This window comes from Pongo abelii, chromosome 1, assembly GCF_028885655.2.
Source record: "Pongo abelii isolate AG06213 chromosome 1, NHGRI_mPonAbe1-v2.0_pri, whole genome shotgun sequence".
Taxonomy (NCBI): Eukaryota; Metazoa; Chordata; class Mammalia; order Primates; family Hominidae; genus Pongo; species Pongo abelii.
In genome coordinates this window covers 198,341,025-198,354,064 of record NC_071985.2, presented here as the reverse complement: position 1 = coordinate 198,354,064, position 13,040 = coordinate 198,341,025, and positions in this window count along the sequence as shown.

The following is a 13,040-nucleotide window of genomic DNA, read 5'->3' as shown; positions in this document are numbered from 1 at the left end:
CTGGTCTCGAACTCCTGACCTCAAGTGATCCACCCACCTAGGCCTCCCAAAGTGCTGGGATTATGGGAGTGAGCAACCACACCCAGCCTGTATTTCACAGTCTCCAGTTTCTTTGAGGTCCACAGACCTTTTGGGGAATCATTCCTCCCTCAACATTAGCTCATAGCTTATTATCTTCTTTTCTGCCTCTAACTCTCTTCATTCAAGATCCAGGTGCGGTGGCTCACGGCTGTAATCCTAACACTTTGGGAGGCTGAGGCGGGAGGGTCACTTGAGGTCAGGAGTTCGAGACCAGCCTGGCCAACATGGCAAAACCCACTCTCTAGTAAAGATACAAAAATTAGCAGGACGTGGTGGCATGCACCTGTAATCCCAGCTACTCGGGAGGCTGAGGCAGGAGAATCACTTGAACCCAGGAGGCGGAGATTGCAGTGAGCCGAGATCACACCATTGCACTCCAGCCTGGGCACAGAGTGAGACTCTGTCTCATAAAAACCAAAAAAAGATCCAGGCAGATGACCCACCCAGCACCTAATGCTCAGTTCCTTACCTCCTCCATTAGTATTTTCTTCTAGCCTGTATCACCATCCAGTCTCCCATCCTCCCCTCATCACACTCACCCCTGTTTGTTATTACCAGTAACTGCACTATCTCTGAAATCTTTAGTTCAAGCATTCCTCTTACTGATCATACCTTTTCTTTCTGGCTCACATAACATAGTAACCTCATGATTCCTTTTATTATTTTTTTTTCTTTTTTTTTTTGAGACGGAGTCTCGCTCTGTCACCCAGGCTGCAGTGCAGTGGTGCGATCTCGGCTCACTGCAACCTCCACCTCCCAGGTTCAAGCTATTCTGCTGCCTTAGCCTCCCGAGTAGCTGGGACTACAGGCACGTGCCATCATGCCCAGCTAATTTTTTTATTTTTAGTAGAGGCGGGGGTTTCACCATATTGGCCAGGCTGGTCTTGAACTCCTGACCTCAGATGATCCACCCGCCTCAGCCTCCCAAAGTGCTAGGATTACGGATGTGAGCCACCATGCCCTGCCCCTCTCCTCATATTTCTTTGAGAATATAACAGTCATCGGAGAGGAACTTTCCAACCCAACTGGAAAAGCCAGGAGCCTACTTAAATTTGCCTTGTCTCTCTTAATCTTTGTCCCTCATACCACGAAAAATGTGTCTTTGCCCCTATCAAAGGGCAAACCCATGGCTGGTCTGAGTGCAGCGGTGTTTACAACTAATTGATCACAACCAGTTACAGATTTATTTGTTCCTTCTCCATTCCCACTTGACTGGCACTATTAAAAAAAAAAAAAAAAAGCAAATCCTCTTCTTGTGCTATGGATCCCATCTCCACAAGCCTTCACCAGAATTTTTCTTTACTCTATCAATTACTTCTATTGAATCATTACCATCCCATTTCTTTTATCCTATCTCATCTTTGCTCCTCTTTGTAACAAAACTTTTTTTTTTTTTTTTTTTTGAGACGGATTCTCACTCTGTCACCCAGGCTGGAGTGCAGTGGCATGAGCTCGCCTCACTGCAACCTCCGCCTCCTGGGTTCAAGTGATTCTCCTGCCTCAGCCTCCTGAGTAGATGGGACCACAGGCACACGCCACCATGCCCAGCTAATTTTTGTATTTTTAGTAGAAATAGGGTTTCACCGTATTGGCCAGGCTGGTCTCAAACTCCTGACCTCGTGATCCACCTGCCTCAGCCTCCCTCCCAAAGTGCTGGGATTACAGGCATGAGCCACCACGCCTGGCTTTTTTTTTTTTTTTTTTTTTTTTGTTTTTTTGAGACGGAGCCTTGCTCTATACCCCAGGCTGGAGTGCGGTGGCCGATCTTGGCTCACTGCAACTTCCGCCTTTTGGATTCAAGCGATTCTCCTACCTCAGCCTCCTGAGTAGCTGGGATTACAGGCATGTGCCACCATACCCAGCTAATTTTTTTTGTATTTTTAACAGAGACAGGGTTTTGCTGTGTTGGCCTGGCTGGTCTCAAACTCCTGGCCTCAAGTGATCCACCTGCCTCGGCCTCCTGAAGTGCTGAGATTATGGGTGTGAGCCACCGCACCTGGCCATGTTTGTAACAACACTTTTAAAACAAGTTGTCTACGCTCACAGTCTCCATTTCCTCACTTCTCTTTCCTCTTCAATCCACCCCAGTCTGTCCACACTACTCCTCCTAAACTGTTGTGGAGGATACCAATGATTTCCATGTTGCCAAATCCAGTAAACACTTATCTATAGTCATCTTTGTTTACCTGTTAGCAACATTCAACATATATAGTAATCTGTCTTTTTTGAAGCACTTTTTCTCACTGTCATTCTGTGACACCACACTCAGGATTTTTCTCTTCCTGCCTCACTGATCATCCCATTTCCTCCTTGTAGGACCTCCAAGCATTGAAATATTTTAGGACTCACTTCTCGCCGGGCGCGGTGGCTTACACCTGTAATCCCAATACTTTGGGAGGCCAAGGCGGGCGGATCACGAGATCAGGAAATCCTGACCATCCTGGCTAACACGGTGAAACCTCCTCTCTACTAAAAATACAAAAACTTAGCCGGACGTGATGGCGGGTGCCTGTAGTCCCAGCTACTTGGGAGACTGAGGCAGAAGAATGACATGAACCCGGGAGGCGGAGCTTGCAGAGCCGAGATCGCGCCACTGCACTCCAGCCTGGGTGACAGACCAAGATTCCGTCTCAAAAAAAAAAAAAAAAAAGGACTCAGTTCTGAGATATCCAGCCGTTTATTAGACATAGCCACCTGGAGACGACTTAGTTGATATATCAGATTTATTTATTTTTTTTTTTGAGACGGAGTCTTGCCCTGTCGCCCAGGCTGGAATGCAGTGGCGTGATCTCCGCTCACTGAAACCTCCACCTCACGGGTTCAAGTGATTCTCCTGCCTCAGCCTCCCGAGTAGCTGGGACTACAGGCACGTGCCACCACGCTTGGCTAATTTTTTTTTTTTAATAGAGACGGGTTTTTGCCGTGTTGGCTAGGCTGGTCTCAAACTCCTGACCTCGAACAGCCTCCCAAAGTGCTGAAATTACAGGCATGAGCCACAGCACGCAGCCTATTTCTTCACTTGTCTATTGTCTGTCTCCTCTGTTGGACTGAAACTCTGAGTTCTTTAAGGCTGTATCACTGGCACCTAAAACAGACACTAGCACAGAGATAATAAACATTTGTTGAGTGAATGAATAAATAAAAGCATAATGGTGAAGAACAGGCTGTTTCCATCTGAGCAGGGTATTGTTCCAAGATCTTTCACTTTTCTGACACACTTGCTTTTTGGGGACATTGTAAGGATTGTGTGAAGTGTTTAGTACTTTCTAAGTGTTCAGTAAAGCCAGGCGCACTGGTTTGAGCCTGTAATTGAGCTCCTGGTTTCGAGCTCCTGACCTCAAGTGATCCTCCCACCTCACCCTCCCAAAGTGTTGGGATTACAGGCATGAGCCACTACGTCTGACCGATATATCAGATTTAATATGTCCAACTTGGAGCTGTTGATTTTATCAACTGAATCTATTCCTTCCCTCAAACTCTCCCAGCATACTAAATAGTACCACCTGGTTGTTTAAAACAAAAACCTAGAATTGGTCCTCTTTATAAAAATCCAAAGATTGGTTCTACCTCCAGAGTATATCTTGAATCCTCCCCCTTTACCACTACATACTAATCTTCTCCATCTCTATGTCTCACGTAAAGTCCTGCAATCACTAATATTTCGGTCTTCTGATCCATTCTTCACATGGCAGCTAGAGTGTTACTTGTTTATTTGTTTATTTTTTTTTCTTTTTGAGATGGAGTCTCACTCTGTCACCTAGGCTGGAGTGTAATGGAGCGATCTCAGCTCACTCAAAAAAAAAAAAAATCAAATAATGTCATTTGTTTCCCCTATTTAAAGGCCCTCAATGGCTTCCGGTTGTTGTTAGAATAAAATCCAAATGCCTTAGCAAGGTCTACAAGTCCTGACTTGGTCTGACCCCTACCTGCCTTCCCAGTCTTATCTCCCTAGTTCCCTACTCTATTTGCACTAAGCCCTAGCTATTCTTTTTTTCTTTCTTTTTTTTTTTTTTCTGAGATGGAGTCTCACTCTGTCGCCCAGGCTGGAGTGCAGTGGCGCGACCTCGGCTCACTGCAAGCTCTGCCTCCCGGGTTCACGCCATTCTCCTGCCTCAGCCTCAGGAGTAGCTGGGACTACAGGCACCGACCACCACGCCCAGCTAATTTTTTGTATTTTTAGTAGAGACGGGGTTTCACCGCGTTAGCCAGGATGGTCTCGATCTCCTGACCTTGTGATCCGCCCGGCTCGGCCTCCCAAAGTGCTGGGATTACAGGTGTGAGCCACCGGCCCTAGCTGTTCTTAAGATTTATCAAGTTACTTTACCTGTATGTTTTGCCTCAGGGCATTCGCACTTGCTCTTTACTCAGCCTGTAGTGTTCTCCCCACTCGCCCTGCCCCGGCTCTTTGCACAGATATCTCTTCTTAATCTTTTTTTTTTTCTTTCCCTGCTTTATGGAATGATCTCTTCATCCTCCTATCTGAGCTTGAAAATCACCTCAAAAAAGTCTTCTGTGCTCATCATCACATCCAAAGTAGGCTCCTCCTCTCTGTTGCAACATCCTGTATGTAATATATACATTATAGCTGTCTTCACAACTTGTATTTTCTTGTTTATTTCTTTTTTCTTTTCTTTTTTCTTTTTTTTTTTTTTTGAGACAGATTCTCACTGTGTCACCCAGGCTGGAGTGTAGTGGCACAATCGTGGTTCACACACCCAGCTAATTTTTGTGTTTTTAGTGGAAATGGGATTTCACCATGTTGGCCAGGCTGATCTCAAACTCCTGACCTTAAGTGATCTGCCAGCCTCAGCCTCCCAAAGTGCTGGAATTACAGGCATGAGCCACCGCACGCAGCCTATTTCTTCATTTGTCCATTGTCTATCTCCTCTGTTGGACTGAAACTGAGTTCTTTAAGGCTGTATCACTGGCACCTAAAACAGACACTAGCACAGAAATAAACATTTGTTGAGTGAATGAATAAATAAAAGCATAATGGTGAAGAACAGGCTGTTTCCATCTGAGCAGGGTATTGTCCCAAGATCTTTCACTCTTCTGACACACTTGCTTTTTGGGGACATTGTGAGGATCGTGTGTTTAGTACTTTCTAAGTGCTCAGTAAAGCCAGGTGCACTGGTTTGAGCCTGTAATCCCAGCTATTCAAAAGGCTGAGACAGGAGGACCACTTCAGGCCAGGAGTTTGAGACCAGCCTGGGCAACATAGCAAGACCACATATCTAAAAAAAAAACTAAGAAGGAAAGTTATCTGGGCATGGTGGCAGGTGCCTGTAGTCCTAGCTACTTGGGAGACTGAAGTGGAAGGATCTCTTGAAGCCAAGATCCAGGAGTTGGAGGTTGCAGTGAGTTGTGACGGTGCCACTAAACTCTATCCTGGGTGACAGAGCAAGATTCTGTCTCTAAATAAAAGTTAAAAGTTTAGTATGTGTACCAAAAGAGTAATTATTTAATACTATAAGTAATATCTACTTCAAATAATAGCCAGTATCAAAATAGCCAAAATGAAACTGATCATTTAGTTTATGCCGTACAATGTAGTAAATACTTAATATTGAATTGTGTTTTCGTTTTTGGTATTGTTTTGTTTTGTTTTGTTGAGATGGAGTCTTGCTCTGTTGCCCAGGCTGGAGTGCAGTGGTGCGATCTTGGCTCACTGCAACCTCCGCCTCCTGGGTTCAAGCGATTCTTCTGCCTCAGCCTCCCAAGTACCTGGGACTACAGGTACCTACCACCAGGCCCACCTAATTTTTGTATTTTTAGTGGAGACAGGGTTTCATCATGTTGGCCAGGCTGGTCTCGAACTCCTGACGTCAGGTGATCCACCCGCCTTGGCCTCCCAAAGTGCTGGGATTATAGCTGTGAGCCACTGTACTTGGCCTTAATATTGAATTCTTATTACAACTCTGAGACTTATGGTATCATTTTCTCATCTTTCAGATTAAAAAACCACCATTACTGTAATCCAAGGTAACATTCTTTCTCTCTCCTTTTTATTTCTTGAGAGGTGGAGTCTCATTATGTTGCCCAGGCTGGTCTCGAACTTCTGTGCTCAAGTGATCCTCCCACCTCAGCCTCCTGAGTCTACAGGCACAGGTCACTATGCCCAGCCAAGCTAACATTGTTTTGTTACATCCAGGATACACATTGGAAACTAACAATGTAACATGATTTCTCACCTAGACTTCTGCAAAAGCTTTCTGACTGGTCATCCCAATTGCCTTCCTCCTTCCTATTTTCCAGGCAGCAAGCAAATTATCATCTTTAAAGGCAAATCTGATGCTTCAGTTCCCCTCTTTTAAACTCCTTATTGTCTTCCTATTGCCCTTAGAAGAAAAAACAACCTCCTTAACTCCTATGATGTCCTCCATTCCCTGGCCATCCCATTCCTCCCCAGCCTCATCCCTGACTCCTGAATTCTTTGCTGTAGTCACACTGACTGCCTTTAGTTCTTTTAACTTCTCATGTTCTCACCTGAAATAATATCTTCCTTGTCACCGTCTCTCTCCTTTATGGTTAGCTCTTATCCATCTTTCAGGACTTGACTTACACTTGCCCTTCTCTGGAGGCCTTCTGTGACCCCAAGGACAAGTTGCTGCATTTCATTAGCATCCTGTACTTTCACTCTTATAGTATTCATCCCGCTTTGTTATAGAGACTTGCAAAATTGTACACTTTAGCCTGTAAGATCATGAGGACAATGACTGAGATTCTCTTTTAAGTACCAAATCCTCAGGGCCTAGTGCTGTGATACTCTATATTTGAACAAATGAATAAGTGAATGAGCCCATTAATCTTTCCTATTCTGAACCATTGAAGAATGTCCTCAACATAAGTGACTAATTTCAGATATTAAACACAACTCTGTAGTTCACATCTGTGGTAAATTATCATGCCTGAATAATATGTAGAACAATCTTTACCTTGTAATACTCTGAATGTGGGTGAACTTACAGTTCAAACACTATAATTACAATAAAATGAAAATTATAATTATCCTCTTGTTTGAGTATTTATAAGGCCTAGAAGGGTAGGGGATGGAAATAATATGCTTGATGAAACACGCTGCTGCTCTCTAATGAATATTAATTCAATTGACTAAATTTACATCTTCAGCTGTCCCCCAGGGCTTGAGAAACCATGTTGGTCAGCAGGTGTTAATTTAGCTTCGTAGTTCTCTCTTCCAACTTTGAAGAGGCTATTCAGTTTTCAGATCTATCAGCGCTTGTCTCTGAGGCTTCATGCACACAATAGAGAGCTCAAATTATTTTACTGGGGGCAGAAAAGGAGAGCTAAAAGAAGGACATCTAAGCTCCTCAAATGCACACCGCCTCCCCCAAGGAAGTGGCTCTTAGATGAGCCCAACTGGCAAACTCTAACCGTGCAGTAAAACCCTCACCACTAGGTGTCTCAGTGGCCGTGCCACTTCCTCCATCTCCTTGGAAAGCAGCTAGCAGCATACACTCCATTACTCTATTGTTATTGAGCCTCCAAGCAAATAACCTTTTGGAAGGGTTGATTTCAATACCTGGGTAAATTTTCCAGTAGATCTAATCAGTATCTAGATTGCCTCTCTTAATAAGGGAAACATTGGATTAACTGCAGTGTCTTCCTCTGTTACTGCCTTCCTTTATTTAGGGAAAACATGCTCTGTTTGTAGTACCTTTATTTATTTAATTATTTCTCCATCTAATTTATTTCTTTATTGTGTTGGGGGATGGGGATAGGTCTTCCTTAGTCATGATGAGCGACCCCATTTTCATCACCTGTCACCCCCACACTAAACTAAATGTCTTTCCAGGTTTTTTCCACACAGTTACTTTAGTCTTGAAGGCATTTATTTTCAACTGCCTCTAAGTTTACCACTTGAACTGATTTTAAAGGTAAAAAAAAAAAAATGGAGTTTAAAGAATCATCAAATGGAGGAAGGTAGCTCAGAGGTAGGTACAAATTTTTGTCATGAGTATACTTCAGAAATTAATGAGAAGGGAAAGAAATATTCAACAAATGGTATTAGAGTATTTAATTTGCTATATATGTATATATATATATAAAATCAAACTGATTCCAGATGGATAAAAGAAATATGCATATTTTTAAAACAAACCCAGAAAGAATGAGAAGAAAATAAAAGTGAATATCAGATCTTTGTCAGGAAGGGCAATTTTTAAGATTAACTCTGATAGAATAAATCGCAAAACAAAATATCAGTAAATTTCCCTGCATGAAGATTAGAAACCACCAGGTTAAAAACCAAGATGATAATAAAAATTAAAAGTTAAATTGAAAAAATAATTGCAGGAAAAAATTATAATAAGTGGTTAATATCTTTCCTATGTAAAGGATGTGTACAATTTTATAAGAAAAATAATCAAGATCCCAATTAATAGCCAAAATAAATGAACTAACACATGGAAAATATTCATCCTCTGATGATAATTACAGAACTGGAAATAAAAATGAGAGACTATTTTTCATCTAAGTTAACAAATTTAAACAGCCATTACTGATATAATTCTTTTGGAAAATACTTTGGCAAATTCATTTTCTCCCTCTCTCTCTCCTTTTCCCTCCCCCTCTCCCTCCGTCTCTACATCCTCCCCCCTTTCATTCATTCATTTATTTAACAAATACCCTCTGTGTGCCTGCCAGGTGCTGGAATCTAGCCTAAATTCTAAATACAGAAAAAATTTTATGTATAAATTTGTTCATCTCCACATGATTAGTAATAGCATTAAATCAAAAACATCCTACATTGTCATCCATAGGCAAGGTCTTATTTTGCTTAAGACAATCTTAGTTTATGTTTGATATCCCAGCATAATTAATAAACAGTCCCCCCCCCCACCCCCCGCCCAACTAAGACAGCTTTCTGGCTGATAGCAGTCAAGTATCTTGAGGAAGGGCCAGTTTTTCTAATTTGTACAAAAGCACCATTGGGATTAGCCACTGTCCATTAAGTTACTAAGGTTGGATGATTTCTGGTTTCCTATTTTTCTGCAATTTCTAGATTTTCTAAAATGGATTTTACGTGTGTGGGCTTTACATGCATTAACTATTTAATTTTCACAACCCCATGATTATTTATTTTTCTTATTTCACCCCCTTTTTTTAAGATAACGGATTAAGTCACTGAGAGTCACATAGTTATGAAGTGATAGAACCAAGATTTACACCTGCATAGTCCATATCCAGACCTTTAAACAGCAAGTTATCCTGTCCATAGGGATAACTATATCCAGTTGGACATCTTATTCATTTATGGGGGGATAAAGATTACCTATGCTCACAAATGTTATTTGGAAAGTGCATACAAATAGTAGCCCCAAAATGTGTCTATCTCTTATAAATAAAATGTGTTCTCTTAAGTCCACTAATTATAAATACATTGTAAATACAGTAATTGATTTTTTAAAAAAATGCAAGAATTCATTAACAAATAAAATGGAAGAATCCCAAATACCCAATTATGAAGTATCTTTTTGATGTATAGTTATATCTGTTTAAATTTCTTTTTATTGGCCAGACGTGGTGGCTCATGCCTGTAATCCCAGCATTTTGGGAGGTGGATCACTTGAGGTCAGGAGTCCAAGACCAGCCTGGCCAACATGGTGAAACCTCGTCTCTACTAAAAATTAAAAAAAACAGCCAGGTGTGGTGGCGCACGCCTGTAATCCCAGCTACTTGGGAGGCTGAGGCAGGAGAATTGTTTGAACCCGGGAGGCAGAGGTTACAGTGAGCCGAGATCCAGCCTGGGGAACAGAGCGAGACTCTATCTCAAAAAAATAAATTAATAAATACTTATTTTTATTTATTAATTTCTTTCTTTCTTTTTTTTACTCTGGGCTCATTTCTCAATCTGTTTAAATTTCAACATATGAGGCTGGGCACAGTGGCTCATGCCTATAATACCAGCACTTTGGGAGGCTGAGGTGGGCGGATCACCTGAGGTCAGGAGTTGCAGACCAGCCTGACCAACATGGCGAAACCCCGTCTCTACTAAAAATGCAAAAATTAGCCAGGTATGTGGCACAGGCCTGTAATCCCAACTATTCAGGAGGCTGAGGCAGGAGAATCGCTTGAACCCAGGAGGCAGAGATTGCAGTGAGCTGAGATTGTGCCACTGTACTCCAGCCTGGGTGACAGATCATGGCTCATTGCAACCTCTGCCTGCCAGGTTCAAGTGATTCTCCTGCCTCAGTCTCCTGAGTAGCTGGAACTACAGGCGTGTGCCACCATGCCCTGCTGATTTTTTGTATTTTTAGTAGAGACGGGGTTTCACCATGTTGGCCAGGCTGATCGCAAATTCCTGACCTCAGATGATCCACCTGCGTTGGCCTCCCAAAGTGCTGGGATTACAGGCGTGAGCCATCACGCTTGGGCCACATACCACTTTTAAATGTATTGATGGAAAAATAATATTTTTTGTAGGTCATGTGTGGTGGCTCATGCCTGTAATCCTAGCACTTTGGGAGGCTGAAGCGGGTGGATCGCTTGAGGCCAGGAGTTCAAGACCAACCTGGGCAACATGGCAAAACGCCCATCTCTACAAAAAATACAAAATTTAACCGAGAGTCGTGGCATCTGCCTGTAGTCCCAGCTAGTGGGGAGGCTGAGGTGGGAGGCTTGCTTTAAGACAGGAGAGCTCCCTGGACCCCTTCACAGGACTTGCAACAGGAGTGTGGTTCACTTACTCGGCTACCATCCTAAAACTCTTTGTGGGAGGGGGAGCATGCAGGCAAGTGGGTGCTGGGGCTCTGACGAGAGCTTTTGGGCTCCATCTCCATGGTAGCGTCTAGGGGTATGCTACAATTAATGCTCTTTTAGCAGTTTCTGTCTGCAGACAGCTAAGTGTTAACCAGTTCAGTGGAGAGTCAGGGTGACAGCCTTTCACACCTTTCCTTCTTGGTACCCAGGTCCTTGTCTGGTACCCAAGAAGAATCTGGCCACATGGACTTGAAGGATGGTGAATGTGGAGGTTTCATTGAGTGATAGAGGTGGCTGTCAGTGGGACAGGGAGCTAGAAAGGGTATGGAGTGGGAAAATAATCTTCCCCTGGAGTTCGGCCGTCCCCAGCTGACCTCCTTTCTGATAGTCCAGCTGTCTCTTCAACATTCAGACGCTTCTTCTCTTCTCTCCTTCTCTGCCATGCCACTCTGCTCCTCTGCCAGTGGAGTTTGGGGTTTTTATGCTTACAGGATGGTGGGCGTGGCAAGCCAGGGTGGTTTTGGAAAAAGCCTTTGTGGTTTGGGTGGGAAAAGAGAGATGTAAAGAGAGGGTGGTTTGGGTGGGAAAAGAGAGATGTGAAGTTTTTATTTAGGGCTGCAGCCCCAGGCTTGTGGGTGGGGCTTTTGCGGGGAACCACCCTCTTCTACCCAGTATTTCCCCGCCTGTGGTCCGTATCAACATGACCCCAAGTGGTCGAGGCTGCAGTGAGCCAACATCACACCACTGCACTCCAGCCTGGGTAACACAGTGAGACCCTGTCTCAAAATACACACACACACACACACACACACGCAGACATATATATATACATACACACAAATATATATAGAGATGTTTTTGTTACATGATTTATTGAAATTAAACATGTATCACTAATTAAATGGGCAAGTATAAAAAATTACAGTTTATGAGTATTATTAAAGATTTATAAATACAGGCCAGGCACAGTGGCTTGCGTCTGTAATCCTAGCACTTTGGAAGGCTGAGGTGGGCAGATTAACTGAGGTCAGGAGTTTGAGACCATTCTGGCCAACATGGTGAAACCCCGTCTCTACTAAAAATACAAGAATTAGCCAGGCGCGGTGGTGCATGCCTGTAATCCCAGCTACTTGGGAGGCTGAGGCAAAAGAACTGCTTGATCCCGGGAGGCGGAAGTTGCAGTGAGCTGAGATGGCACCACTGCACTCCAGCCTGGGTGACAAACCGAAACTCTATTTTAAAAAAAAAGGCCAGGTGTGTGACTCACGCTTATAATCCCAGCACTTTGGGAAGCTGAGGTGGGCGGATCATGAGTTCAGGAGATCGAGACCACCCTGGCTAACATTTTGAAACCCCATCTCTACTGAAAACACACAAAAAATTAGCCAGGCGTGGTGGTGGGCGCCTGTAATCCCAGCTACTCGGGAGGCTGAGGCAGGAGAATGGTGTGAACTGGGGAGGCAGAGCTTGCAGTGAGCCGAGATTGCGCCACTGCACTCCAGCCTGGGCAACAGAGCGAGACTCCGTCTCAAAAAAAATAATAACTAATAAAAAAAAGAAGTTTTTTTGTTTTTGTTTTTGTTTTTTGAGACCGAGTCTCGCTCTGTCACCAGGCTGGAGTGCAGTGGCCCCATCTCAGCTTATTGAAACCTCTGCCTCCCAGGTTCAAGCAATTCTCCTGCCTCAGCCTCCCGAGTAGCTGGGACTGCAGGCACACACCAGCATGCTTGGCTAATTTTTGTTTTGCATTTTAGTAGATACAGGGTTTCACCATGTTGCCCAGGCTGGTCCCGAACTCCTGAGCTCAGGCAATCCGACCGCCTCGGCCTCCCAAAGTGCTAGGACAACAGGTGTGAGCCACCACGTCTGGCAAAAAAAAAAAAAAAAAGCTTTATAAATACAACTGTATAATGTTGCCTTTAACTATATGCTAATCTGAAATAAATTATTTTGGTTGGGTGTGGTGGCTCACGCCTGTAAATAAAATAAAATAATAAAATAAAATAAAATAAGAAAATAAAATAAACTTATGGCCGGGTGTGATGCCTCACGCCTGTAGTCCCGGCACTTTGGGAGGCCGAGGCAGGTGGATCAAGAGGCCAGGAGTTTGAGACCAGCCTGGCCAATATGGTGAAATCCTGTCTCTACTAAAAATACAAAAATTAGCCGGGTGTGGTGGCACACGCCTGTAGTCCCAGCTATTCGGAAGGCTGAAGCAGGAGAATTGCTTGAACCCGGGA